General features: G+C 36.1%; 1 protein-coding gene across 8 annotated transcripts in view; it reads left to right on the forward strand.

Annotated features, from left to right (window-relative positions):
- The window catches only part of SLC16A7 (solute carrier family 16 member 7), a 179,338-nt gene that overhangs the window by 35,996 nt on the left and 116,088 nt on the right, over nt 1-27,254 (forward strand). For 2 of the 8 annotated variants that reach the window (XM_080812538.1, XM_080812537.1), the window contains one exon: nt 14,564-14,656. The exons of the other annotated variants lie outside the window; for them this stretch is intronic. The gene's annotated coding sequence lies outside the window, so the exon portion shown is untranslated. The remainder of the gene's footprint in view (nt 1-14,563; nt 14,657-27,254) is intronic. 8 annotated transcript variants of the gene reach the window in all.

The raw sequence follows: 27,254 nt of genomic DNA on the forward strand, positions 1-27,254 counted from the left end.
AGAGTCACCTCAGTCCAATGGTCTCCTTGTTTAATTAATTTAACAAGTAGTGGTACATACTTAAGGATATATATTATGAATTTGATTACATGAATTTAAGATCAGAGATTTCAGCTTTCGTGTAGCACTGACACGATGTATTAATCTAAATTTTATTCTCTGAGCACATAGACTTATATGATTTTTCAGATAGTTTGCAGAGTATGAGAAAATAATTCCTGATTTCAAATAATTTACAAAATTCTGTTCCTATTACCAATATGGGTCCATACCATCAAGTACCACTGACCTCTTTATTCATTTCTTCATAGAGAAAGCTGGGATCACATTAATGGTTAAGAACAGTCAGTGTCAGCCCTTTCAGTATTAAAGAAGAAACTATCAAGCAAGTCACACTATTTGATTATAAATCTAGTCTCTCTTCTGATTTAGTGGAAATTCTCTTTCCTCTGTTTTCTCCTTCCTCTTTCTGTTTCAGCATTTCCCTATAAAGAGAAATGTATCCTACTCTCATTGCCTTTTTTAGTTACTATTATTTTCCAATCTTGTGTTTCTTATTTTATAGAATTCTAGACAGAGGAAGACTTTTTTTAAGATAATGCTTTTAACAATACTCTTTTTTGGTGTCCTTTCCAATGGCAATACTTCTTTCTGAAAAAAATTAATAATGCTATGTGTCATATGGGTACTAAGCTGTCTGCAAGTGATATATCATTTTATTCTTTCTAATGACCTATGAGGCCATTTTAAAAATGAAAAAATATTGATTCTCAGGGGTTACCTAAATTTTCCAAATTCATATGTTCTTTAGTGGTTGGCTAAAGAAAAAAAAGATCCTAACTCTTAATTTTTTTTTTTTAAGATTTTATTTATTCATTTGTCAGAGAGAGAGAGAGAGCGCGCGCGCGCAAGCGAGCACAGGCAGACAGAGTGGCAGGCAGAGGCAGAGGGAGAAGCAGGCTCCCTGCGGAGCAAGGAGCCCGATGCGGGACTCGATCCCAGGACGCTGGGATCATGACCTGAGCCGAAGGCAGCCGCTTAACCAACTGAGCCACCCAGGCGTCCCCCTAACTCTTAATTTTTAAGTAGTCTACAATTCTTGTATATCTTAGAATTAAACATTTGTTGAACCTTTACTCCCGTCCATCAAGTATAAATACCAACATCTTTCCATGATAGTTTTTTAGAAAAAAATTTTTTTATAGGTTTCTAGAAAAAGTGGACCAGAATCTCTGAGAGTTCTTTTTTAAAAATCTCTGATAGTTCTTTTTAAAAAATCTCTGATTTTTCTATTTGCTTATAATTAACACAGGAAACAGGATACTTACTACTTAGATGAATATCAATTTATAAGAACAGTGTAGGGATTTTCATGTATCCTGATGGGTTATTACATATTTCTATACCTTTTCTATTAATAATTGATTTGCATTATACCACGGTTGATGACATGATTTGAGTTAGAAAAATTAATTCTTATTTCAGTATCAAATACTGATTTAATAGCTTGTGATTCTATCTGGCTTTTAATCTATCACTGAGAAGCATCAATTTGACAATACATATCTGAGCAAACTTTATAACCCTTCTGGTTCATGGGCTTTGACCTTAAAGTCTTTAAAAAAATATGTTGATTTTATTTCCCAAAGATTCTTAGCAATTCCAAGACTTGATTCAGGAGTTGAAAGCTGATTTTTCATAATGGTCTTGTAATTGTTACCATCATTCTTTGGATTTATCATTCCCTATTCCGAAAATCAGTTTTTAGTTTGCTCCTATCAATTTTTGTTTGATAAAAAACAGTGTTGTTGTGCCACTGACTTGTTTCTTTTCTTACATTTTTTTTTTTAGCTATTACTGTTTATAAGCAATAAAGCAAACACAAAACAACCTAAAAGTACAACACAAAACCTTTGTGATTGTAAGGGAGTAGAAACCGTGCTGTATAACCAAAGTGATGTATCAAAAGGCAGTATCGCCAATAAGGAATGGCAGCCATTTTTACTGGATTGTTCTCTTAAGTAGGCTTACAATTCACTTCTCTACTTAGAGCAACATCAGTAGTGTGTTGACTTATATTTCAGCCTTGTGCCAAATTTAAGTGGTTGTACGGAAACCCAGGAATCTTGCTAGAAACATAGGAGACATTGGACTTACCTATTAAATAAGTAGACCCAATAACATGTATGATTTATTCTTTGTTTTTAATATTTAACTTTTGGGGGTAATTTCATGATTGCAAATTATACATTTGATTTAAATTTTGGTGAATGTACCCTTTTGTCATTTGAAATGAAATGTTACATGAACTTGAGGTCTGCATTCCGACAGATAAAAAAATATACTTTAGAATTTTATTTTTCTAAACATCGGGATCATTATTTTTGTTTGCTATAAGAAATTAAATGACTGAGATTCTGAGAAAAAAAAAATGTCGTGCTTTCCCTAAAATAATCTTGGTTTCTATCTACCCAGATAACAGGAGGATCTGTGCCATCGTTGGCTACTAAAACTATTTATCATGCCAAGTGCTTGCAATTGTGTAGGATTTTTTTCAATGATATTTTTATTTCTTACCATTTGATTGACAGATTTGTTGAAAGTCACTGGTGGCCCCTATTAAAAACAAGTGCTGCCATGTATTAACAACTGAAAATACCCACCTTTCATCTTGACAATCTAATAAAGAGCCTAATATTCTAAATGTCTTTTCCAATTTTTTTTTTTTTTTTTAATTTTAAAAGGAAATATTTTGGTGCTCAAAGTTCTCTCAGGAACCTTTAAACTAATATAGTGCCAGTTTTTTGAGAGGACCTGCATGTGAGAAAAATGACTTGTATGGGCGAACTGAGAAGTCTAAGGTGGTTTCTAGTTAAAAACAACAACAACAACAACAACATGGAGGGCAACATCTGTATAGAAATTCTTTTTATAGTTTATATATATATATATACTTACACATAACATACACATATACACATACACATATTATTTGAAACAGTCTTATATAAACTTTGTAAGCTTGACTTTCTCTGTCTATAAATTGGAGATGTGAAGGTTGCCAGGATGCATTGTAATGAGAACTGTGGAAGACATACAGAGTATTTACCTAGGTAAATTTGTATCCTATGCTACCTCCCCGCTCACAGAGGCCTTCCCCAGTCAACTAGCTCAAGGAATCATATCCCCCACTCCTTTACTTTATATAAAGCAATCCTTTTAATTTGTCTGTATCCCCTACTAAGGCAAAGACATTGTGTATTCATTTGCTACCAGATTCTCCTGAGTGAATCTTATACAGGTATGCATTCACTCATTCATTCAAAGATATTTTTTAGAACTAACTTTTATTGAGATGGGAAAACATGATGAAAAATGAAAGGTCCTGCCCTGATGGGATATAAAGCCAGTTGTTGTATTAAGAAGTACATTTCTTTTTTGATAGGTTCAAATTTATTTTTTAATTGCTCAATAACTTCTAGGGCTATTATTATACGTGTCAGAATAGAAATAAAATTAATCTTGTTTTATTTTTTCAAAAGGTCTTTATAATGTTTTTAATTATACATTCAAGGGAGTCATTTTAATGTGTATATTTCTGTCTTGGAGGCAATCACCAAACATTACAGGTATCCCTTGTTCTTACTTTCTCCATTTGTGAAAAGAGAGAGCCAGTTCCCAGGCTTTTCTACAACCTAGGGCTTAATGAACCATTATCAATTGTGCCTGCCAGTGTGTGTTAGTTTTTCTTTATAGAGCGCCTTTTGTAGTCTTTCCTAGATATCACTAATAAGGCAGTTTAAATTAGTGTTTGGATGGGAAGTGTACAGTAATGCTAATATTCTCCCATTTTGGAATATTATTACTGTATCCATGTAACCTGAAACACTGAATAAAATATAAGAAAACAGATGTTTCCTAATATTACCTTATATGGTGTTAAGACGAAAATGTTTGAATTTACAGATTTAAAAAAATTATAATGTTGATTTCTCTTAAGCACAATCTAAAACAACCCTTTCCTACTCATTTTATGCTGGAGACATCTTTGTGAACTGATGTAATAAAAGAGTTTCTTCTTTTTTGAATTCAGTTAGCCAACGTACATGTAACTTACATCATTAGTTTTTGATATAACGTTCAGTGCTTCATTAGTTGCATATAACACTCAGTGCTCATCACATCACGTGCCCTCTTTAATGCCCAACACCCAGTTACCCCATCCCCCCATCCACCTCCCTTTCTGCAACTCTCAGTGTGTTTTCCCGAGTCAAGAGTCTCATATGGTTTGTCTCCCTCTCTGATTTCTTCCCCTTCAGTTTTCTCTCCCCCTGTGGTCCTCTGCACTATTCCTTATGTTCCACATATGAGTGAAACCATATGATAACTGTCCTTCTCTGATTGATGTTTCACTTAGCATAATACTGTCCAGTTCCATCCATGTCAATGTAAATGGTAGATATTCACGTTTTTCTGAAGGCTGAGTAATATTCCATTGTCTGTATGAACCATATCTTCTTTATCCATTCATCTTTTGAAGGACATCTCAGCTCTTTCCACAGTCTGGCTAACAAAAGAGTTTTGAAGTAAACTTGCTGTCTTAGCATTTGCTATATGAATAGATGATCATTTGTTGTAGTGCTTCCTACTGGCCCTCAGGCCTGGAATGCCCCTCCCCTTGTCCTTTTAGCCCCTTCCTTCCTCTTTATCTCCTAAGAACCATTGCTTTCCAGGATTCTGTCCCTGTCCATCACTTACTCCAGGCTAGTTAGATATCCCTTCTCTGTTTTCATAAAGCCATGCTCATAGTTATTTCATTTACCACATTTTTCATAACTATTTCTAAGTTTGCATTGCCTAATTAGGTTGTGAGTTCTTTGATACTAGAGACCATACTGTGTTCCTCTTTGTAACTCTGTAATCTAATATAATATCTGGCATATAGATTGTGCTAGTCCGTTTGTGCTACTATACCAAAATTTCATAGACTGGGAAGCTTATAAACAACAGACATTTATTTCTCACAGTTCTAAAGCTGGAGTCTGAGATCAGGGTGCCAGTACGGTCAGATGGGGGCCCTCTTCTTGGTCACGGATTTCGTGTTGTATCCTCAGATAGTGGCAAAGACAAGATAGCCTTAGAGCCCCTTTTAAGGCACTAATCCCATTCCTAGTTACCTCCCAAAGGCCACACCTTCTAATACCGTTAACTTAGACATTGGGTTTTCAACATATGAATTTTGGAGTACACAAACATTCAGACCAGAGCATACATGGTACTCAGTATATGTCCATGAATGAATAAATAAATACTAAGACTTTATTTTATTTTTTTTTAAAGATTTTATTTATCTATTTGACAGAGATCACAAGCAGGCAGAGAGATAGGCAGAGAAAGAGGAGGAAGCAGGCTCTCCGCTGAGCAGAGAGCCTGACTCGGGGCTCCATCCCAGGACTCTGGGATCACTACCTGAGCCTAAGGCAGAGCTTTAACCCACTGAGCCACCCAGGTGCCCCAATACTAAGACTTTAGATTGGATCTGATTCTTCATGCAGAGGAAAGGGCCTGAAAGAACGTACAGTCCAGGAGGGAGAACACAATTTAGGGAAGATTTGCTTTTTCCACTATAATAGTGATTTAAATCATGGAATATAGGGGCAATAATGAAATGAAAGTTGATTAAGAAAGAACATGCAATCTTGGGCAAAAAATTGAACTAACCATGAATTAAGATTATGGTTGTGGAGACCCACTGAGCTAGATTCCAAATAGATCTGAAGGATTTGGAAATAGTGTAAAGAATAACAAATGATGAAATTTAATTGAAAGTAGCTTATTTACATAGCTTATAATAATTGGGAAAATAGGCAAGAAGGTGTTGGAAGATTCCTTTTAGTGCCATAAATTATTGTTGAATTATCACTGCCAACATATGCTCAAAATAGGTTTATTTTGTCAATTTTACAAAGCCCTGGGATAATTTATATTAATGTAATTCACTTAAAAGCTTTATGAAATATTAATAAACGATATTACCTACCACATTAAGGCCTTGTTTTGTGCCGTGGACTGTGCTGCATACTTTTGTATCCATTATCTTTAATATTTACTCCAAGGGTTAAAGAGTACAATCTACTTGCCTTTATCACACAACTATTAAATATCAGATCTAATATTAAATCCATCCCATTAGAACTGAGAGTCTGTGCTTTGTTACAGCACAACTCACTATGTGTCAATAAGTCTCTGAAACATGCATACATTTTCACCCTGAGTTTAGAGTGACAAGCATAAATGTATATAAATTTAGTTATCTATTACCTGGTCAGCAATTGTTCATTCATTCATTCATCAAACATATATTGGTTGGTCCCTGGCACTGTACTAGGTACCTCATACACACTTCCACATGCCCTTGTGGAATTTATTGTGAAAGAGAATGGCATTAGAGACACAAATAACTGTGTAACAATTTCGATAAAGGCTATGAAGAAAAATATGGAGCCTTTTATTAAGTAGATAACAGAGCAGGATTCTCATGTACTTACTTTCCTGTGGGCAAATGTAATTAGATTTACAATATAGCTTACTGTAACCCAAGAAGATGCTTAAAATAGCTTTAGATAAGTTGTACCACACCAGTGTAATCAAGCTGAACAGTTTGAAAACATTGGTCTTCCAGCAGTCTTTCCACAGCACAAAGGGAATCTTGGTGAATTGAAGAAAACTGTGTAATGCTAACGAGTTTTGAAAATTTACCAAATGTCAAATCTGTATTCCAGCATTGGAAGGTGACTTTGAAACTGTCTCAACAATGACCTACATCTGTTCACAAAGAAAGCATAAATATCCATGGGGATGATTGTGACACTGACCTTTAAAGAGTAGTATTTATCTTGCTGTGTCTCTGAGCATGTGGGTTTTGTGCTGAAATAGTGAGCGTATTCGCTTGGTTTGAATATTTGGCCTCATATCATATATTGCTAACGTTTCGCATAAAATCTAAATAGCAGTAAAGCCAGGAGAATTTATGTCATATAGGACTTAATAAAGCTGGATGGCCAAAATAAAACAAACAATTAAAACAAAACAAAACAAAAAGCAAACCAAGGAAGGCAAAACAATGTGAAATGTTGCCAGATGTTAATAACAACTGAGGCCCTGTCTGTTGCAGTTCAAGGTTATAAAACCCTAAATGTCAGTTTCAGAAGTTACCTTAGGGCTGTATTGTAATGATATTGTAAGTAACTGGTAGTTAAGGAATTTGTGAAAATTGCAGAAAAATCTAAATCAGTGATCTCTGTTTATTTGATTTTGATTTCCTCTCCGACAAACATGTATGTTGTAGCTTGATTTCTTTTTCTGCCCTCCCCTTTTCAACTTGCTTCATAAACAGATGGAAAACTGGTAATTTCCTGACAGTTGGAGATATTTTTGTAATTATCTGCAAATTTGAAAGGCTTAAGACTCTATTTCTTAGCTGTCAGGGAGCAGTTGAAATGCTTTTCATGAAATAAGTGCAAATGTGTGTGAAAGATAGAAGTTAAGCAAGAAACCCGATATCATAATTGAAAGTCATTATCATCTATCATCTCTAGATATTGTGGGACTTTCTTATTATCACCTTTCCTGGGAGGGTTTTTTTTTTTTTTTCATCCTGCAGTACTTTTCATCATTTTCTTCCTCATGTCTTTCTTGCGCAGCACTCTCACAGAGGAGGAGCTCTTACCTTGGGTCTTGAGGAATAAATAGGAGTTGGCTTAACAAAAGTGAGAAGGTTCCTCAATAGGCATTGACACCTACTAAGGTAGTAAAGACCCAAAGGTGAGGAGCAGTACTGGAATGAGCTGGAAACTGAAATTAATTCACTGTTAGAGTATATAGAACAATTGAAGAAGTGACATTATAGGAGACTAGAGGAGGGGTTAGATCAGATGCCAAAACCATCAGAGGTCAAGAAATGATCACCTCTCAGGTGAGGACAGGTGGGAAGGAGTGAAGGACTAATAGGCATAAAGAGTATAGAGGCAAGAACGAGACTTTGTGAGACTTTATACCAGGTTCGATGGCCTTCTTTTTCTCAGAGAAGAAGCCAGATGGACCACAGGTGATGACTGGGGATGGTTAGGGCACCTGAGGAGATGGGAGGATGTATAGAGTATAGTGGACAGGAAAGGGAAACGCCAACAGGTGTGAGGAAAGCTTACTAGAGAGGCATTGAACAGTGTGCTGAAGTTGAAATGTATAGTGGCGTTAGTCTACACGGTTTATCCATTTTTTCCCAGTTCTACTCAGCACTGTAGTCACAGGTCCCACAATTGCAGGAAGACAAAGGCATGGTGATGTTAATATTTACTGAGTACTTATAATGTGCTAAGAATTAAGCTTATTACATTATATATGTACTATATATATATATATATATATATTACATTATATATGTAATATATATTACATTATATATGTTGCCATATTTATTCCCTTCTTTCCTATGAGGTGTAAGTGTTATTCCTGTTTTTAAAAAACAAATTGAGGTTCCAGTTAAGTAACTTTCCCAAGATATTTTACCAATAAATAGCAGAACTGGGATTTGAATGAAGATCAACATTGCAGCTGGACAGAGAAGAAATGGAGGTTAGAAAAGGATTAATAGTTTGGGAGAAGATGTTAGTGTCAAGGGAGTGGAAAATTTCAAGGATTGATGGAAATAACATTTTTAAGGTTGCATGAAAGATAGGAAACTAATTGAGAAGACTCCAGTGGTAAAGGCATTCAGCTTGGCCATTAGGTTTAAGTTGGAAGTAACTAAAATGAGAGTGGGAGTGGAGGTCACGAATTCTCTGGAGAAGATATTGATCGCAGTGCATGGGTATTGATTATGCATATTGATTATGGCAGAACTTTAGAGAGAAAAGAAATGGGTTTTGAAAAAATGACCTGAAACTGATCGAGTCCAAGTATTCAGGGTAATATAGCTTGGTTAGAGGAACTTAATTGAAGAAAGTTTATTTCCTTGTGTGAGTTAAAAAAAGAAATGATATAAAAGCCGCAAAGTGGAACTAGGATTTTGCTGAGCCTGTGTTCTGGATTTAATGATATGGATATGTATTCAAGGGTACTACATGTGAGTCAGGTTTTCAAGGAGAAAAGACTGTGGAGAGACAATACAATGTCCAATTTAGGAATAAGAAAGCTTGTTTATTTTAAAAAAAAAAAAGGAGCTCAAGAAGACATGATGACATGATGGAAAATGTTAGGAAGGACTTCAAGAGGGTGTGGTAGGGTGGAGAGCATAAATTTAATGGGAAAAAGTACCTAGCTCTGCGAATGTGAGATTTAGATGGAGGATTAGTGATTAGAGACCAGTTCACTTAGAGCTTTAGAGTGGTGGATACCAGAGGCATCAGTGGAATTTGATGGTTTCAGATTTGTAAATTTGAACTTTGCTATAAAGGTATTTTGCTTTTTTTGATTACAGATAGTTCCATGACTTGACTTCAACTACATTAACATTTGAACTAAGTGGGGATGGTGCTGTCTAAAGTTCTCTAAGTGTTGGGCTAATACCTTGTTGGTCAGTTCAATGTAAGAGTTGGATAAAATTAATTGGATTTATACCTCTGGTTTTATGATCTTGCATAATAGAATTTTACCTAAAAAATCCTAAACCTGATAGTAGCACATATTTTGTAGACATATCTTTGTATATTTCACTTGCTCAAAGCATTATACTGTATTGGTTTAATATTTAATGTTTAGGAAATTTATATCATCATCTTTGGGTTATTAGAACAGATACTAATTGATGATATTAATTTCCATTGCTATATTTAAAAACAGCATAGCTCTATCTATACATTTCCTTGTTCTACAATGCGTGCAAAAGAAAGGTGGCTTATATGAAATAAAATAATTTTGACATTGTCATGTGAATTTCTTATAAAATTCATCAAAGTTTAGCACTGAATGTGTTTTTACAAACCACATAGTTCAACCATCCCTTGGTGACTGGTGCTAGCATTTAGGATCTTTTCATGAAAGTTACATCTTCTAACTATATGGTAATTGTGGAAAGAAAGAGTTGGAGCAAGTTTGAGATTGGAATATTGGCTCCTGCTGGTAAAATTGTGTAACCCTGAAAACTTGGCTTCTCTAAGCTGTTTTCCTGTTCTGTAAAATGGGGATGTAAGTATTATCAAAGAGTAATTGAGAGGATTGGAGCAGTCCATTTAACTTTGAGATACCTCTAACTATTAGAGGTTTATATTTACGTGAAATAAAAATATCTCCCTTTGTAGTTTTCTAACCCATGTGTTGTACTTCAGCTTCCTGGAATAACATTGGGAAGCTGGAAATTATTTTATTTTTTTTTAAGAAGTTATTTTTTTATTTGACAGACAGATCACAAGTAGGCAGAGAGGCAAGCAGAGAGAGAGGAGTAAGCAGGCTCCCTGCTGAGCAGAGAGCCCTATGTGGGGCTCAATCCCAGGACCCTGGGATCATGACCTGAGCGGAAGGCAAAGGCTTTAACCCACAGAGCCACCTGGGTGCTCCTCAAAATTATTTTAAAACCAAGTTTCACGTTAGTCAATTTCTGATGTTTATGAAGCAGTCTGGATTGGACAGCTTAGTGAGAATGGTTTATTTTCCCCAAAGATAACTGTTGAATGTCCATCTTAGGCCAGGCAAGACATGTGGGAATCCCCAGGCCAAAAATCGGTTGCCAGAGGAGTCCCATGTGTCCCAGGTACAGTCTGCTTTAACTTCCATGCTATCCTCAGGTGTAGGCTGGGAGCAGCTGTGGAAAGTATGGACTCTGCAAATCTGGTAATGGATTTCAGAGCTCAGTAGCTTGGGACCTTGGTCAAGTACATTTCCTTTAGCTGGAGGTTTTGAGGCACATTCTTAAGAGGACCATATCACATTTGTCCACCCTACTCACATGCAAAAATAATACTGCTAAAGGCTCTGGTGCACAATTTGCTTCATAGAGTGAAAGATAAATGTGAATTTGGCTGTTGGGGAGACAGCAATGAAGCAGCTAATAGAAGCTCCTATATGTTTGTCTCTCTTTTCATTTCCCATTCAAGCCCCCTTCACAGCCACCCCCACCTGCATCATAGAAATAAACTTGGTGACACATCAACGAGACAGGATCATAGAGATACGTTTCTGCAATGTGTTTTGGATTTGTTCCTCTTCATGGTTAATTTTCAGTACAATACTAAAGAAATTATATTTGTTTTCAATACTAAAAGATTTTCTTTCGTGTTTGACTTCCTCAATTAGAAGGGAGGACAATTTATATCTCCGTGACAGAGATATGGGAATGAGATTAGTGCATTCAATTTTTTTTTTTAAGTTCTGCAACAAAAACCTTTTGTTTTAATGTTTTCTCACTTTGTGTTCATCTTGAGATGGTGTAAGTCATTTCCTTAGATTCTACTCATATAATTTTATTACACTTGTTTAGAGATGTAGATTATACTGCTTATTAAGGTATGTGATAGAATGTCTTGAAGTTGGCTAGGAAACTGGCTACATACAGTGGCTGTAAATACTGTTGCTGTAGTTGTATGTAATAAGGGTTGGGCGAGTCTGTGTCCTTTGACTTTCAAAGATCACCTGTCGCGGTTGTGTAAACTTTAAACAGTGGATTTGTTTTCGGATATCTAAGAGTATGACCTGGTGCTGCATGCCAGTCATTGAAGCAAAAGGAATGTTAGAATGTTACTCTTTAGCTTTGCCATAATGTCCTCACTGTTCTCTAACCTTGAGTCTGTCAGCCACTTATCAGCTGATGTGATTTTACATTTCTGCCTCGATCATTAATATCTTAAAGTTCTCCTTTAAGTGTTTGCCATTTGCTTCCAAAGCAAACATGTGTTCTGGGCTTGTGAGGAAAAGAAGGGAGAAGGAGATTTAAAGGAAAATAATAGAAGTGTTCTCAGTTATTTTTGGCTTTATTACTAATGCTAACTACTGTCATAAACTATGGAGTTATGATTGAGGGACTAATGAATAATTCATTTGAAGAACTTTTTCTTAAGCCCTAATGAACATTGAGTGTTTAGAAACATAAATGGATGCTACTGCTAAGTTTAAGGGGGGAAACTCTCTCCTAGGAGAGGAGGATTACATGCTGTTTCTTCCGAAAGTCTGAGTGTGGATTTACATAGTATTAAATTTTCCTTTTAGCCTTACTATGTTTTCCAAAATAGTTCCTTATTTTTGGAGGAATTCTTGTCTGTTTTGTCAAATATACCAATAAAATTACCTGTTTCAGCTAATATACTTTTTCATTTTTATTACTCTGTAGGTAATAACCAACCATGTATAAACATGAATATATGTTTCTCCCCTCGACATCATACACTTAGCTCCTTTAATAAACACTTTCATAAAAATATATTTTATTTATGTCTTAATTAATTTTTTTCCACAAGTTAGAAAAGATCGTGAACCTTGGGTAATGCATTTTAGTTGCAATGAAAATTCCTGTCAATTAATTAGGAGATGACCGTACAGCAGACATAGAACTTTATGACACCACGGAGTATTAAAATAGCAATATGGAAAGAGCTGCTGGTTCTTCCTAAAAGGTATGGCCATTTAAATCACCTAAGTAATGGCCTCTGAAATTGCAGAATTAAAAATACCATATTTTTTCCTACCTGATAATTGGATAAGAGATTGAACATTAACATAACCTTCCAGAGGCTTAGAGATTCCTGTGTTTGTTGTTGTTTTCTTTGCTTCCCCTTATTTGTGTTGATTTTCAGCATAGCAGATCAAGGAATTTCTCTTGGCTTCTAGATATGAAGTACACCTAAGTTTTTGGTATCGGTTTTACATTCAGGGTACTATAAAGTAAGTTTTTTTTTATCCCCCAATTAGTAAAAGCCTTTGTAAAACTTATCTGTGATACAGACCTCCATGTTTCTGCAAGGTCTTATAACCTTTGTACAAGGTGACGAGTACTCAGAAGGTCAAAAGGCATGCCAAAACAAGTAGAAAATATTTCATTTCATTTTAACTACTTCTCTTTAAAAAAATATTTAATGGATATGATCATATAACTGTCAAATTAGTCCTTTTGTGTTTTGCTTATCAGCCACAAACACATACTTCTTAGGTTTCTTTCTTTTTTTTTTTTTTTTAAAGGTGCACATTAAAGCACAAGAGAAAACTTTTACTGCCCTATTTTTGCATATCAGAACACTGTAAATTAAAATTAACTCTGATATTCTAATTCTCTACAGTAAAATCAGAGAATTTCTAAACTCACATTCTTTTTTTGAGGGGTGGGGGAGATTACAACCCTGAGATAATGACCTGAGCCAAAATCCAGAGTCTGACACTTAACTGACTGAGCCACCCCGGTGCTCAGCTAAAACAGCTCACATTGTTTTAATAAGTTTTTAGTTGAGACACAAAGAAAAGGAAAAAAAAAAAAAAACCTTCCTTATCTCATCATTCTCAAATATGAGTGACATTATTTTATCTCATGGGACAATCAACATATGAGAGCAGTTGCTTTTTAGGCGTGGGATAAGGAATGTAATTATGCAGATAGGATGTTGTGTCCTTAGATATGTTAACTTTAGTATAATAAGTAAAATGTAAGTTTTACTTATTATCATATGATAATGCTAGTAATTTTATAAAATGTATTCTAATATTGATTCTAAATTCAAATGTATTTAATTGTCACTGCAAGGAAATTCTTTGCAGGTAGAATTGACAAGTTTTCATGTCATATTATATGTCCCTAATCTGTTTATGATAGTCTTGAAACTTAACACAATATGCAGATTGATTGCCAGTCTCAAATTCCTTCCATTTTAGACTATAATGTCAAAGTTCTCTGGTGAAATGAGGTAACAATACCAGTGCTCTCCAAATGACACTATATTTCCTCCATTCTTTCCTCTTAGTTTCTGCTCCTGTGAAGTATATTTAAATATAATCTTTAAAAAATTGTGATGATCTTTTTAAGGTGTTCTTAATTTATTGTTAGAGCTTAGAAATCTTACTCCTGCTTTAATTTTTAAAATTAACAAATTAATTTAATTAGAATTCTAATGTATTTATGTAATAATTTCAAATTATTACTTTATAAACAGACATATACATATACTTATCCATTATCCTGCCAAAAGTAGAGGGTAAGTCTCCTAAAAGTTAAAAACAGGTTATTGTTTTGAAATCCCAAATACAGTGGACTGAAGTGAATCTCTTTGATGTTTTTGCAGGAGCTCCTCAGCACTTTGGGAGACAGGACTTAAGGCAGAAAATGCAAAGGCGGGGCACAAACTAAGGCAGGCAATACAGTTGGGAAGTAGAATTCATGGTGATGTGAAGTAGTTTAATTAAATCTGCCCATATCTAAAGAGGGCCTTTAAATAAAACCTTGGAGATTGAGAGACGGCAAACACCATTTTCAGGCAGTGCAATAAGACAGTACATGCGAAGTCTTTCAGAGATGGAGTTGGAGACTTTTTTCATCTTTTTTAAAACATGAATCTCAATATTTAGATGGTTATTCTCGGATTCTTTTCAGAGTCACTGTTCAGATGTGATGCTTCCCTGTGAAAACCTGGACATGGGACTCTTGGAAGCCGAAGGACTCTAAGACTTGGTGCTGACAGAACTTGTGAGCACCCTCAATGTGTCTAGTTACCCAAGTCATGCTGCTTGTGGAACTGGTGGATCTTAATGTGAACGTGCATACCGACTTGGCTGGTGTTTTTAAAAATAGAATGGATTTTAGAGTTGGCACTAATAGCCTGTAGTCCTTCTATGACTCCGTATTCTGTGTGATCTCAGTCAAGAGATGAAGCTTCAGTTTCTCTGTGTGTAAAAAAGAGAGCTGGATATTAACCCTTCCTTTGTCATAAGGATATTTTAAAGGGAATAAATAATAAATTTCAATAATAAGAATTATGTTACTATTACTAATGTGAATGCTGGTTTTAAAACAAATGTGGCAACTATAGGTGATGTAGTTTTTTGCATGGTTTTTGGTGAGGTGTGGTGGGGTCTGGAGACAACATCCAAGAAAGAATTCTTGAGATGTCTTTGGTGCAAAATGGTGGTTTTATTAAAGATTTTTTAAAAAATGTATTTGTCAGAGAGATAGAGCACACAAGCAGGGGGACAGCAGGCAGAGTGAGATGCAGGCTCCCTGCTGAGCAAGGAGCCTGGTGATGCTGGACTCATCCCAGCACCCTGGGATCTTCACCTGAGCCAAAGGCAGATGCTTAACTGACAAAGCCATCCAGGCATCCCAGAATGGTGGTTTTATTTAAAGCACGGGTACAGGACCCATGGCCAGAAAGAGATGCTGCCCCAGGATTATGAGGAGTAGCTGATTCTATACTTTGGGTTTGGAGGGAAATAAAGATAAGAGAAGTTCCAAAAGGATTTTCATATGCTAAATAAGACTCAGGGATATAGGAGGCCTTGCTATTGTCAAACTAAGGTTATTTTTCCATCTAGCAAGGTATTAACATCAAGACAGATTGGAGCTTCCTGGAGAAGCATTATATTTTGCCTGCCTCAAGTATTTCTCAGTGGGCTGCTGGTTATAAGGACATTTAATTTTATCTACATTTCCTTCTGCCTTTGTTTCCCACATCATAGGTACATACTTTTATTTATTTTTGGCACCCTTGAAAAAATAACTATAACTTGAAGAAAAATAATGATACTGCCTTTCTTATATTTATATTTTATTTGTATAAAGCTTTCTTACCCACAAAGAGTTTCCACACTCATCGTTTAATATAATTTGATTCTTACTATAGTCATGGTGTGGAGCAGGTCAAGTGTTACTACCTCACTGTGTATATGAGAAAATTGATGCTAGCACTGAATCAAGGCTCAGAAGTTATTAAGAGAGATGATTTGAAATCAGATGTTCTTATAACCAATAACTCTTGCCATAATTATATTTAACTAGCCAAATTTCCTTTTGGATTTGGATTGCTAGCTATTTTATCTGTATTGTTAGAGGAGTGTGATAATTTACAAAGCTGTGTCAGCTGTTTATCATGAACAGTTAGGTCCTAGACCAATTGTGTGGTCTTCTACCTCAAGTTCATGAACAAGTCATGGTATGTCCATGTGGTAGGGAGAATCGTGGCTCCCACATCCTAATCTTCACACGCGATGGATATATTACCTGGTGAGGGAGAAGTTAGGGCACTAATCAGATGATCTTGAGATTATCCTTGATTATATGCCTGGACCCAGTGTATCAGGGGGCCTGATAAGGAGAAACGGCAGCATGAAAAGGACTTCAGGTGGCATTGCTGGTTTAGAGATGGAGGAATGCAGCCACAGGAAAAGGGTGACTTTTAGAAGCTGGAAAAGGCAAGGAAATTGATTCTTCCTTTGGCCTCCCACTGACACCTTGATTTTAGCTCAGGGAGACTTCTCACCTCCAGACCAATAAGATAAATAAATTTGTGTTATTTTATGCCACTAGGTTTATGGTTGTTTATTACAGTAACAATAGAAAACTAATACAGGCTGATACTGCAACTATATGGGAAGCCCGAGGGTAGAGTGAGTTATGCCAGGGAGACTTTAGGTCAGTCATGGGGGATTTGCTCCTTTGATTTTTTTTTTTTTTGTCCCATACTGAGCATCTGAGCGTTGAGGCAAGTTATAATACATCATCTGGTTCCTTTGGGATGCATGGCTTATTAAGGGGATTGGCTGTCCCTGTGTGTTCCTTATTAGTTAAATGCACAGATTATGGATCCTGAGTAGATGAGTTCAAATCCTGGCCCTGATTCTTACTAATTATAATCTGCCTAAGTATCACTTTTTTCATCTGTGAGATGAGAAGAGTAAAAAGTATCTTCTTCATAAGGCCACTGTGAAAATTAACTTTGTTAATTTATGTTAAGTACTTAGAAGGGTACTTGACACACAGTAGGGGCTTATAAGTATTAGCTGCTATTACTATTACTTTTATTCCTAAAATATTGTACTCTCTATAGAGTCATACTTTATTTTCAAGTATAGTCAGGAAAGTGTCCAAAACTTCAAGATGAATGCCTTTGGGGTAGAGGCATTTTAATGCAGCTAAATTCTGATAACTTCAAATTTTCTATTTAAGGTAATTTTTAAAATCTCTTGCACTTTTAAGTAACTCTCTAGCTTGTCTGTTCTCATTATCACTAACATGTGGTTGGAGCAAATTTTGCATATTTTGTAATAATTCACGTCATTTAATTCATTTGTATTTCTATTTTATCTGTCATATTTTAAGTCTTTAGGTTTGTTTGGATGCCACTGTTGAAGCATGCATATTTCTTGGTTCTAGGAAAAGTATGCAGCTCCCTGTAAAAAGAGGTCCTCAATTAAAAAAAAGCACTTTACAAGTGAGAAACAGCTAGTCTGAATGTTGAATTTTCAGAAACATTCCGTTAAGAGAGGAGCCTCGAAAGCAGATGGGCAAAAATTGCTGCTTCTGTCTATGGGACACTCTCTGTTTCTGGCAGTGGTGTGGTGGGTCTTCTTTAGGCCTGATAGCGTATATTAGATCTCAGCCTTTCGACTTTGGTCGTAGTAACTGTATTTCAAGGCACCATATATTAATTGGTTCAGCCAACTCATGTCACCCACCTCTGAATGTCAGCAGATGAATGAAGTCTGTTCAAGGCTCTCCTCATATGGTGGGGAAGAACCCGTGACCCCTGAAATAGTAGAGTCCTAGTGGTGGAGTTAGGTTGGATGTGAGATCTACCCTCTTGGTCTGGCTATCTACACACAAAGGCCAGTAGGAACATGCCGTGATTTCTTAAATTCTGATCATGCATTGTTCTTATGGAATAATTTATCTCTGCTTTTTTTTTTTTTTAAACTCCCCAGGTTTTCTCTAGCAATTGGATACTTAAAAACTATAATCACAGGCCAATTAAGTATGTGGTTTAGCACACATTGTGTGCTTTTAGTTAAATATTTCTGTTTTGGGGCGCCTGGGTGGCTCAGTGGGTTAAGCCTCTGCCTTTGGCTCAGGTCATGATCTCGGGAATCCTGGGATCAAGCCCCACGTTGGGCTTTCTGCTTAGCAGGAAGCCTGCTTCCCCCTCTCTCTCTCTCTGCCTGCCTCTGCTTACTTGTGATCTCTGTCAAATAAATCAATAAAATAAAAAAATAAATAAAGATTTCTGTTTTTCTTCAAATACATTTGACATCTTAGTGGGACCCTTTAGTTAGCTCTTTCAACCTCTATTTTACACCTCATTCCTCCCACAAGTCACTAAGTGGCATCTCATTTGCCTGGCTATAGCTAAAAAATCTTAGAAAATCCAGAGGGGCTGTCCCCAAGGCACTCAATTGTGTGGAAATAGGTAGATCGTGTGGCCTTTGAGAAACTTTTGATGAGAAACTTTTGAACAGTGAAAACTACAAAGGATATCACTCTTTCTTGCCTCTGCTTTAACTTTAATCCATCAGTTGACGGGGGTGTGGGGGGGACAGGAAAAGAAATTATTTAAACAAAAAGTCACTGGAATAAATGAGTCAATGGAAGGTTTCAAGTAAATTTCAGACCAAATACCTTGTCATATTTTCTTTACTTTTATATGCCTTTGTACCTTGAAACCACATCAAGAAATCAGTAAGGAGGTAAACTGAGCATGCCTGACAGTATTTTCCCTGTTAGACATTCCACTAAGTACTCACTCTCCTCATGTCCTTTATACAAACTGGAATCTGTGGGTTGAGGTCAATGGTGATGACCAGTAATTGGGCTTTTCTTTCAGGCAGAATGTCCAGATTTATATACTCTTGGAATTGTCTTGAACCTAGGGAAAATTTTCAATTAAGTATTTAGTCTTCTCCATTCATGTTATGGTCTGGAAGTCATGAACTGTGAGTTCCTGCTATGAGCAACTCAGTCACATTTGCTAATAATGTCCATGGAAAAGCTGGCTAATAATGAATCTGTTCGTTTCAGATACAGGGGAATACATTTCTATGATATTGTTCTGATTATTGAATCCTAACATTTCTTTTTTTTTCTTTTTTTAAGATTTTATTTATTTATTTGTCAGAGAGACAGAGCGAGTGCAGGCAGGCAGAGGCAGAGGGAGAAGCAGGCTCCCCGCTGAGCAAGGAGCCTGACATATAGGACTGGATCCCAGGACGCTGGGATCATGACCTGAGCCAAAGGCAGCTGTTTAACCAAACTGAGCCACACAGGCGTCCCAAATCCTAACACTTCTTAACAGCTTTCTGATGTTATGGCAGATGCCTTGAGTAGGTAGTTTTACAATTTTGGTTCTTCCTTTAGTGTATGTGAATGTATGTAGCAATGAGTTAAATTATACAAGAGCTATACTATATGACAACTCTTAATACTTTATATATCTATTTTAGCTTTCATAATTCAGGCTTGTTAACTGTATATTAATCTGTCTTCCATCATGGAAGAGTGACTAACTGAGAAAAGAGAGCTTGTCTTATTTATCTTGGCATCCCTACTGTTCATAACACAATAGCTTTTGTATGTTAGCTGCGCACCGAATGTTGGTTAAATTGATTAATGCAAAGGAAAAATAGATTCAGCAGATCCTTTCGACTCATCTATTTAATTCTTAAAAATGATGCTAACCTAGAGAATGTGGCTTGGATATGTCATCAAATGGGGTTTCTTGCTGCACTTATTTCCAAGATAGAGGCATTTCCTTTGTAGGGAACAGAACTTGCACTAGTAAAATTATCACATCATATAGACCAAACCAGAATGTCCCTCCTCTGTAGGAAGGTACATACGAATAAGAGGAGCCCAGAAATGTCTACTAAACTTGCTTAGTTTTTTTTTTTTCCTTCTTCTAAATTCACCCATCACATGGGGAATGAACTGAAGTGTTATTTTACCAGGAGTATCTCCATAAGGAAATAGGAAACCAGTGGGTAGGTGAGAAGCCTGAGACTCAGAGAGGTTAGGTAATTTGTTCAAGCTAGAAAGTAGAGTGTATGTCTGAACCCAAACTTTCTAACATGAAATCAAACACCTATTGTTAAAGAATCCTTTAAAATAGTGTGGAGAAGGGCAGCAAGGAGCTATGCTGCACCATGGTAGGAGATAGAAATTGCTGGTTCCCCAGACGGTTGAAACCTAGTGGGTTGGCTGAGACCTGTCTCACAAGGCCAGCTGAACGCAAAGAAGTTCCCTGTGCTCTGCTGCTCAGGGACACACCAGGAAAAGTTGAGTCCACACAGGGAAGCCAGAGAGGAATAAAAAAATTGAAACCATGTGATTTTTATTAACTTGGTTATAACTCCTATAAACTGCCTTCACCATATGACTTTACATTACTTTTTTTTTTCCCGACCTCTCTTGTGATATAGTTGATATATGGAACGTTGTATAAGGTGTACAATGTGTTGATTTGATACCGATATATATTGTGAGGTTATTATCGCAATAAGGTTGATGAACGCGCCTTACATAATTATCATTTTCTTCTTGTTATGCTGAGAGCAATTACAGCTCTACTCTCCTAGCAACTTTCAAGTGTATGATGTGGTATTGTCAACTATAGTCACCATGCTGTTCTCACATCCCCAAAATGTATTCATCTTATAACTGAAAATTTGTACCATTTATTTTTATTTATTTATTTTTTTTAAGATTTTATTTATTTATTTGACAGACAGAGATCACAAGCAGGCAGAGAGGCAGGCAGAGAGAGAGGAAGGGAAGCAGGCTCCCTTCTGAGCAGAGAGCCCGATGCCGGGCTCGATCCCAGGACCCCGGGATCATGACCCGAGCCGAAGGCAGAGGCTTTAACCCACTGAGCCACCCAAGTGCCCTGAAAATTTGTACCATTTAATCAATATCCCCTCATTTCCCCCAACCCCAGCCCTCCACCATTCTACTGTCTCCCTTAGGTCGAAGTTTTTAGATTCTACATATACATGAAATCATACCTATTTGTCTTTCTCTGTCTGAATTAGTTAGCATAATGCCCTCAAGGTCCATCTATTCTATCATAAAAGCCTGAATTTCAGTCTTTTTTATGGATGACTAATATTCCAGGGTGTGTGTGTGTATGTGTGTGTGTCTGTGTGCCTCTCTGCACATGCACATATCATATTTTCTTTTTCTGTTCTTCCATTGACGGACACTTATGTTGTTTCCATATATTGGCTATCATGAATAATGCTGCAGTGAACATAAGAGCATGGATATCTCTTCAATAGTGATATCGTCAGGTATATATATTCATAGAAGTGGGACTACTGATTCACATGGTAGTTCTATTTTTAATTTGAGAGGAACCCCCATAATGTTTTCCATGGTGGCTGTACCAGTTTACATTCCCACTAGCAGTACAACTAGGGTTCCCTACTCTCCATATTCTCTCCAGCATTTATTTCTGGTCTTTTTTGGTCATAGCCATTATACTTTTCTTATTTATATTCCATTGGATCTGCATTTGAAGGTTTTATACTTCCATTTAAAATAATTTAAGGGGCGCCTGGCTGACCCAGTCAGTAGAGCATGTGACTCTTGATCTCAGGGTTGTGAGTTCAAGCCCCATGCTGGGTATAGAGATTACTTAAAAATAAAATCTTTAAAAAATGAAATAAAATTTAAAAATTTTCAAGGTTTTTATTAACTTTTAGTAAATATATAAACTTATTTTGAGGTGTGGAAGAATTTCATACCTGGTGAGGTATAACTGGGCCAATAGATGGAATGTTGCCTTAAACTCCATTTATTCATATCTTGTTAATGACTAAGGTCTTGTTAGTATTTTTAAAAACCAAGAGAATTATTGGCTTCTAATTTACTAATGGCACATTAAAACACCAGTGTTAGTATTATTGGCTATAGTAATAGAGGGAAACTACACACCTGATCATGTTATTTTATAACCTGTCCCCCTGGTATGTGTGTGTGAGTGTGTGTGTGTGTGTGTGTGTGTGTGTGTGTGCATGTGTATGCATGCCTATAGATGGCTGTGGTGTGTCAGTGTTGGGAAGGGGCGGCAGGGAGTTACTGACGAGTTTTGACCTGGAGTGTGTCATGGTCTGAGCTTACATTAGCTGTATAATTTAGAAAAAGATATTGAGGCTTTACTCAAATAGAGAGATTGGATGCTGGGATAACAATTGGAAAGCTACCAGATTTTTTTAAATTAAACAGTTCTTGTGAGAAAGAAGAAAAGGAGATAGATTTGAGTCCTTGTGGCAGATAGAGAAAGGGAGACAGTATTGCTGACTTGGAGACTTTGAGCTAAGTCCCTGGCAGAAGGCTAGCATGTTTAATAGAAAGCTGTGAGGTCCCAGTGCATGCTGAGGGGAATGGTAGAGAGTGGAATCAAAGGCTCCGGGCTGGAAAGATATTTTTAAAGCACCCCCTCTCTGAAAAATAAACTGAGGGTTTTGGAGGGGAGGGGATGGCGGGTTGGGTGAGCCTGGTGGTGGGTATTAAGGAGGGCATGTATTGCATGGAGCACTAGGTGTGATGCATAAATGATAAATCTTGGAACACTGAAAAAAATAAAATAAAGTTTAAATATAAAAAAGAAAAAAGGAGGGCACTTGATGGAATGAGCACTAGGTGTTACATGCAAATGGTGAATCACTAAATTCTGCCTCTGAAACCAATAATGCGCTATGTGTTAACTGAACTGAATTTAAGTAAAAATTTTTAAAACATAAAAAAAAAAAAGCACTCCCTCTCTGAACATGTTTCTAGATTGGCTGAATATGGTAGGATCATCTATTGACTGGATGACAGTCAAAGAGGGAAGGGTCTTAAATGTTTCCATGTACCCAAATCACTCTTCCAATACTTCTGTTAAACTGGTGAGCCACTGTTGTCAACAAAAAGAGGGAAGTCTGTTGAAATGGTAGAATACTTGTATATTTTGTGTTTAGGACCACGTTGCTCCCATTATATTTTTCTGTGGCATATTGAAGCTGTAAAGGAATTATTCTATGAAAGCAGATTTAACTGAAGACTTTTTCCCTTTTATGCTTATCAAGGTTAAAAAAAATTCCTTTTTACCTTGTAACTCTGAGGGATAATTAACTCAGGATTGTTTTCTTCTGTTATGTGCTTTTTAAATCTCTGTTATAATTCTGGAATTCAGAAAATAATAGGATCACAATCAATTGATGAATCACACTCAAAATGAGTATTCAGGTTATGTACTCTTTCCAGGAAAAGAAGAAGAAAAAAAGTTTTATTCAGATGAGAAAAGGAATCCGTTAGAAGATTCTTATCATGTTTAGGAGGTATTTGATTCATTGTTTTTGTTTTTGTTTGCCTTTTGACTAGCTCCCTGCTTTTCTCACCCTAAGTATATACCTGAACCTTCTGCTCTGGAATTTCTTACACATTTTATTCGGATGACAAACTTGGACTTTCCACATTAATTCAGTTTTCACTCCTTAGTCATAACACACAAAACATCAAATCTCACGAGGGAAATGTACAAATGCTGCATGGAACTTGGGAATAATGCTATAAACAAATTCATTGCCAAGAACTTATTGTCATGTTTCAAATGCAGAATTAATAACCTGTTCCAAGAGCACACATGCTATTTATCAAGGTTTTCCCCTGAGACTTTATTTCCTCTCTTTACTGTCCCCACATTATTGAAGAATTCTAGAAACTGGAATTTAAAAAAAAGGTCTCACATTATCATATTTCTGAAATTACTCTTGAGAATTTGTAACCTTGGCAAAGGTTAGTCACCTTCAGCCATTTTTCTCCCCAGGGCACAGGATGAACAAGTCTGTTTTGCACGTGGCTTTTCTTTTCTCAAAGGCTTATGGAGCAACCACGACTGTCTGTATCTATCTCACACCCCCACAGAACTTAGTTGTTCAGCTTTAAGAACATGATTTCTCTGTGCTTTCACTAAGATATATTTCTCATTTAAAAAAAGAGTCCAATTGTTGAACGTTTCATTGTGATTACGTAGGTGTCCGAAGTTGTGTGTTAAAGCCAATTAGTTATATTTGCCATTTTTTCTACTTCAGCAAACATGGATTTAAATTAAGTAATTTTGGCTTTTTGGTAGCTCTGCTAAGAATGTGTATTTAAGATGATAAAATAACTTAGTAAGAGAAATGTCTTATATGAAGAAAAATAAATTCTACATTGAGAAAGCAAATATATTATTTATAATTAAAAGCTCTTTAAAGTTTTCTGATGGACTCTATTAGTCATCAGACCATGGGTTTTATCACTTGGATAGTAATTTTTCAAGGATTTAATATTGTGATAACAGTAAGCAAAATCATATGAAATAAGTACAAAATATACTGTATAGCCTTCTTCCAACTCTAATCTTTCTAGACCTTATGTTAAGTTACTTTCTTGATTATGTAATTTTTACAAATCAAACTTAGATACGTGTTTGTGTTTCTCATTTTGTTTAACTTAGTATTTAGAAATACTAAGTGGAAAATATTAATTACACATTTAAGAGCTTTTTAAATGTAGCATTCTCATAATTAATAGCATGCTTACTTAACAAAGTTAATAATCATTTCTTTGCACAAAATTGAGTCTTATTATCATATTTGTAGTATGTAAGCACTGTTGAAAAAGCACATGATTTTGTTGAAATGTTATTCATCCACTGTTTTGAAAAATAATCTACTTTGACATATATCTACAGAGTACAAAATGAAGTTATTATTAATTGATTAGTCACCTCTATCACATCAGGTAATTTTACCCCAAATAAATATAATTGAACATTTGCTAGTTACTAAAAACTTTGCTGTGCTGGAATAAAGGTATTTGACGAGTTGACAGTAAAGATACACTCTGCTTTTGATCATCAGATATACTACATAATTGTGAAATCCATAGTGCAATTTGTTCAGAGTATTACAGCTTCACTATACATCTAATTTTGTATTAAGTAAAATTTCTTAACTATTTTATTTTATTTTTTGGACTTAATTTTAATGAAGGAGACAGAAAAATATCAAATGCCATATTGTGTAAAGGCATTTGTTCTATTTCATTAAATAAGTTAGAGGAAATATCCAGATATTATGTTATTACTTGGTTATTGTAACCAGAATATGCATTTAGAAATTCAGACTATTATAATATATAAGGGCTCCTGGGTGACTCAGTCAGTTAAGTGTCTGACTCTCTGATTTTAGCTCAGTTCTTGATCTTAGCTAAGGTCTTGATCTCAGGGTTCTGAGTTCAAGCTCTGTGTTGGGCTCCATGCTAGGTGTGGAGCCTACTTAAAGTAAACTAACCAAAGAATAAAATATTTGGGCAACATATTGTACACCTAGCTATTCCTTAGTGCCTAGGTCTCAATAATGACGTCTCTTACATGGGGAATCAGATTCCCTTCACCCACTGACCATGGATAAGATGGCCTCCTGTTCAGTGGAGAGGAACAGGGATTTGGATACAAACTGGAATTGTCATCCAGGACCCATTATTTATCAGCCAAATGGCTGATAATCAAAACTGTGAGCTTCATTGTCCTCATAAGTATGTATCATAATGTCTCTATTATATGGTTTAGAGAATCAGGTCGTGGATATAAATTGTTTGGTAAAATGCTGCCTAGCATATGAGAAACACCCAATAAATGATAGCTCTTTATTTCTCCAAAGCCTAGTGTAATTTCTTCAATACAAAGATGGCAACACTGACCCACCATCAGAATCACTGTCATACTCTTAGTTGAGGAGCTTTTCTGACAGAGGGCATGGTGCATTTACAGAATGGCTGATCGAATAAAGAGTGTGTTTATGATTAGATAACAAAAGTCAACTGGCCTCTTTTTTTTTTTTTAAGATATTTTATTTATTAGATAGAGAGAGCATGTGAGTGAGCATGAGCAGAAAGTGGAGGTTGGTGGGGGAGGGAGGGGTAGAGGAAGAGGGACAAGCAGAGTCCCCACGGAGCAGGGAGCCAGACATAGGGCTCCAGCCAGGGCTCCCAGGGCTTGATCCCAGGGCCCCAGGATCATGACCTGAGCAGAAGGTAGACGCTGAACCAACTGAGCCACCCAGGTGCCCCTGACCTTGGCCTCTTTATTACTGCTCATACCTTATCTAGTCCTAGATAAGAATTATCTAGTCCTAGACTCAGTGAAGATTCACTGGCACGTTAATATTTATATTATAGGAATTTGCAGTGTGTTCTAGACATAATATGAAATCACATGGTGATAAATATACTTGAAAATGTGTATTTTACATGATATCAACTCAGAGAAAAAGAATTAGAAGATTAAATTTAGCAGTTCAAATTGACACTTGGTTACCTTCTTTGACCCAGGTTGTAATTTAAGCCAACTTAACTTTACACTCTGAAAAGTATGAACTCATTGTGCCTGTCAAAGCATGCTCAAGAAAAGAGAGGGCTACCTTTCCCCTATTTGAGAGAAGAGAGAGAGGGTAGGGAAAAGCGGATAGTCTCTTGAGGTATGTGTGCAAGTTTGCTTCTGGCTAAAAGTTAATGATCAGTTGCCTCTGTTCTCAGCTCTGAGCCCTGAGAAAAGTGGAAAACTGCTATTCTCTATTCAGGTAACTTTTAAATTATACAAATTGTACCCATGTTAGGCTAGTCTTTAGATTATAGACATGTGGGTTTTTCATCTCTATAATAGCAACTGATTTCATGTTCTAGGCTTAATGAAAGAACAATGAAAAACTATAAATGTTGACTAATCCTTCTCTAAAGATTTTGCTTTTTGAGTTGTATGGAGTTAAGGCTAGTGAGGTATTCTGTGTTTGCTTTAGGAGAATAGGATTTTTAAATGTTTTTTCTAAAACTAACTTGTCATTCTTAAACCTCTTGGCTGAAAGATGTATTAATCATAATTACTTAAAATAATATGGTATATAATGTAGCCTGCCAAGTCTTCATTAGTAAGGAAGATTCTAAAGTTTGCTTAACACTGACATTTTGAAAATTATACAATCTTTAATCACTAAAATTTCATTTTTATTGGATATTATACAACAGTGTCAAAGATAATCTAATTTTTCTTATGTTTTTTAAAGATTTTAATTATTTATTTGACAGAGAGAGACACAGTGAGAGAGGGAATACAAGCAGGGGGAGTGGGAGAGGGAGAAGCAGGCTTCCCGCCGGGCAGGGAGCCTGACAAGGGACTGGATCCCAGGACGCTGGGATCATGACCTGAGCCAAAGGCAGAAGGTTAACGACAGAGCCACCCAGGCGCCCCTAATTTTTCTTATTTTAAATCATTGTGTTA

This window comes from Martes martes (assembly GCF_963455335.1).
Source record: "Martes martes genome assembly, chromosome: 8".
In the NCBI taxonomy this organism is placed as follows: Eukaryota; Metazoa; Chordata; class Mammalia; order Carnivora; family Mustelidae; genus Martes; species Martes martes.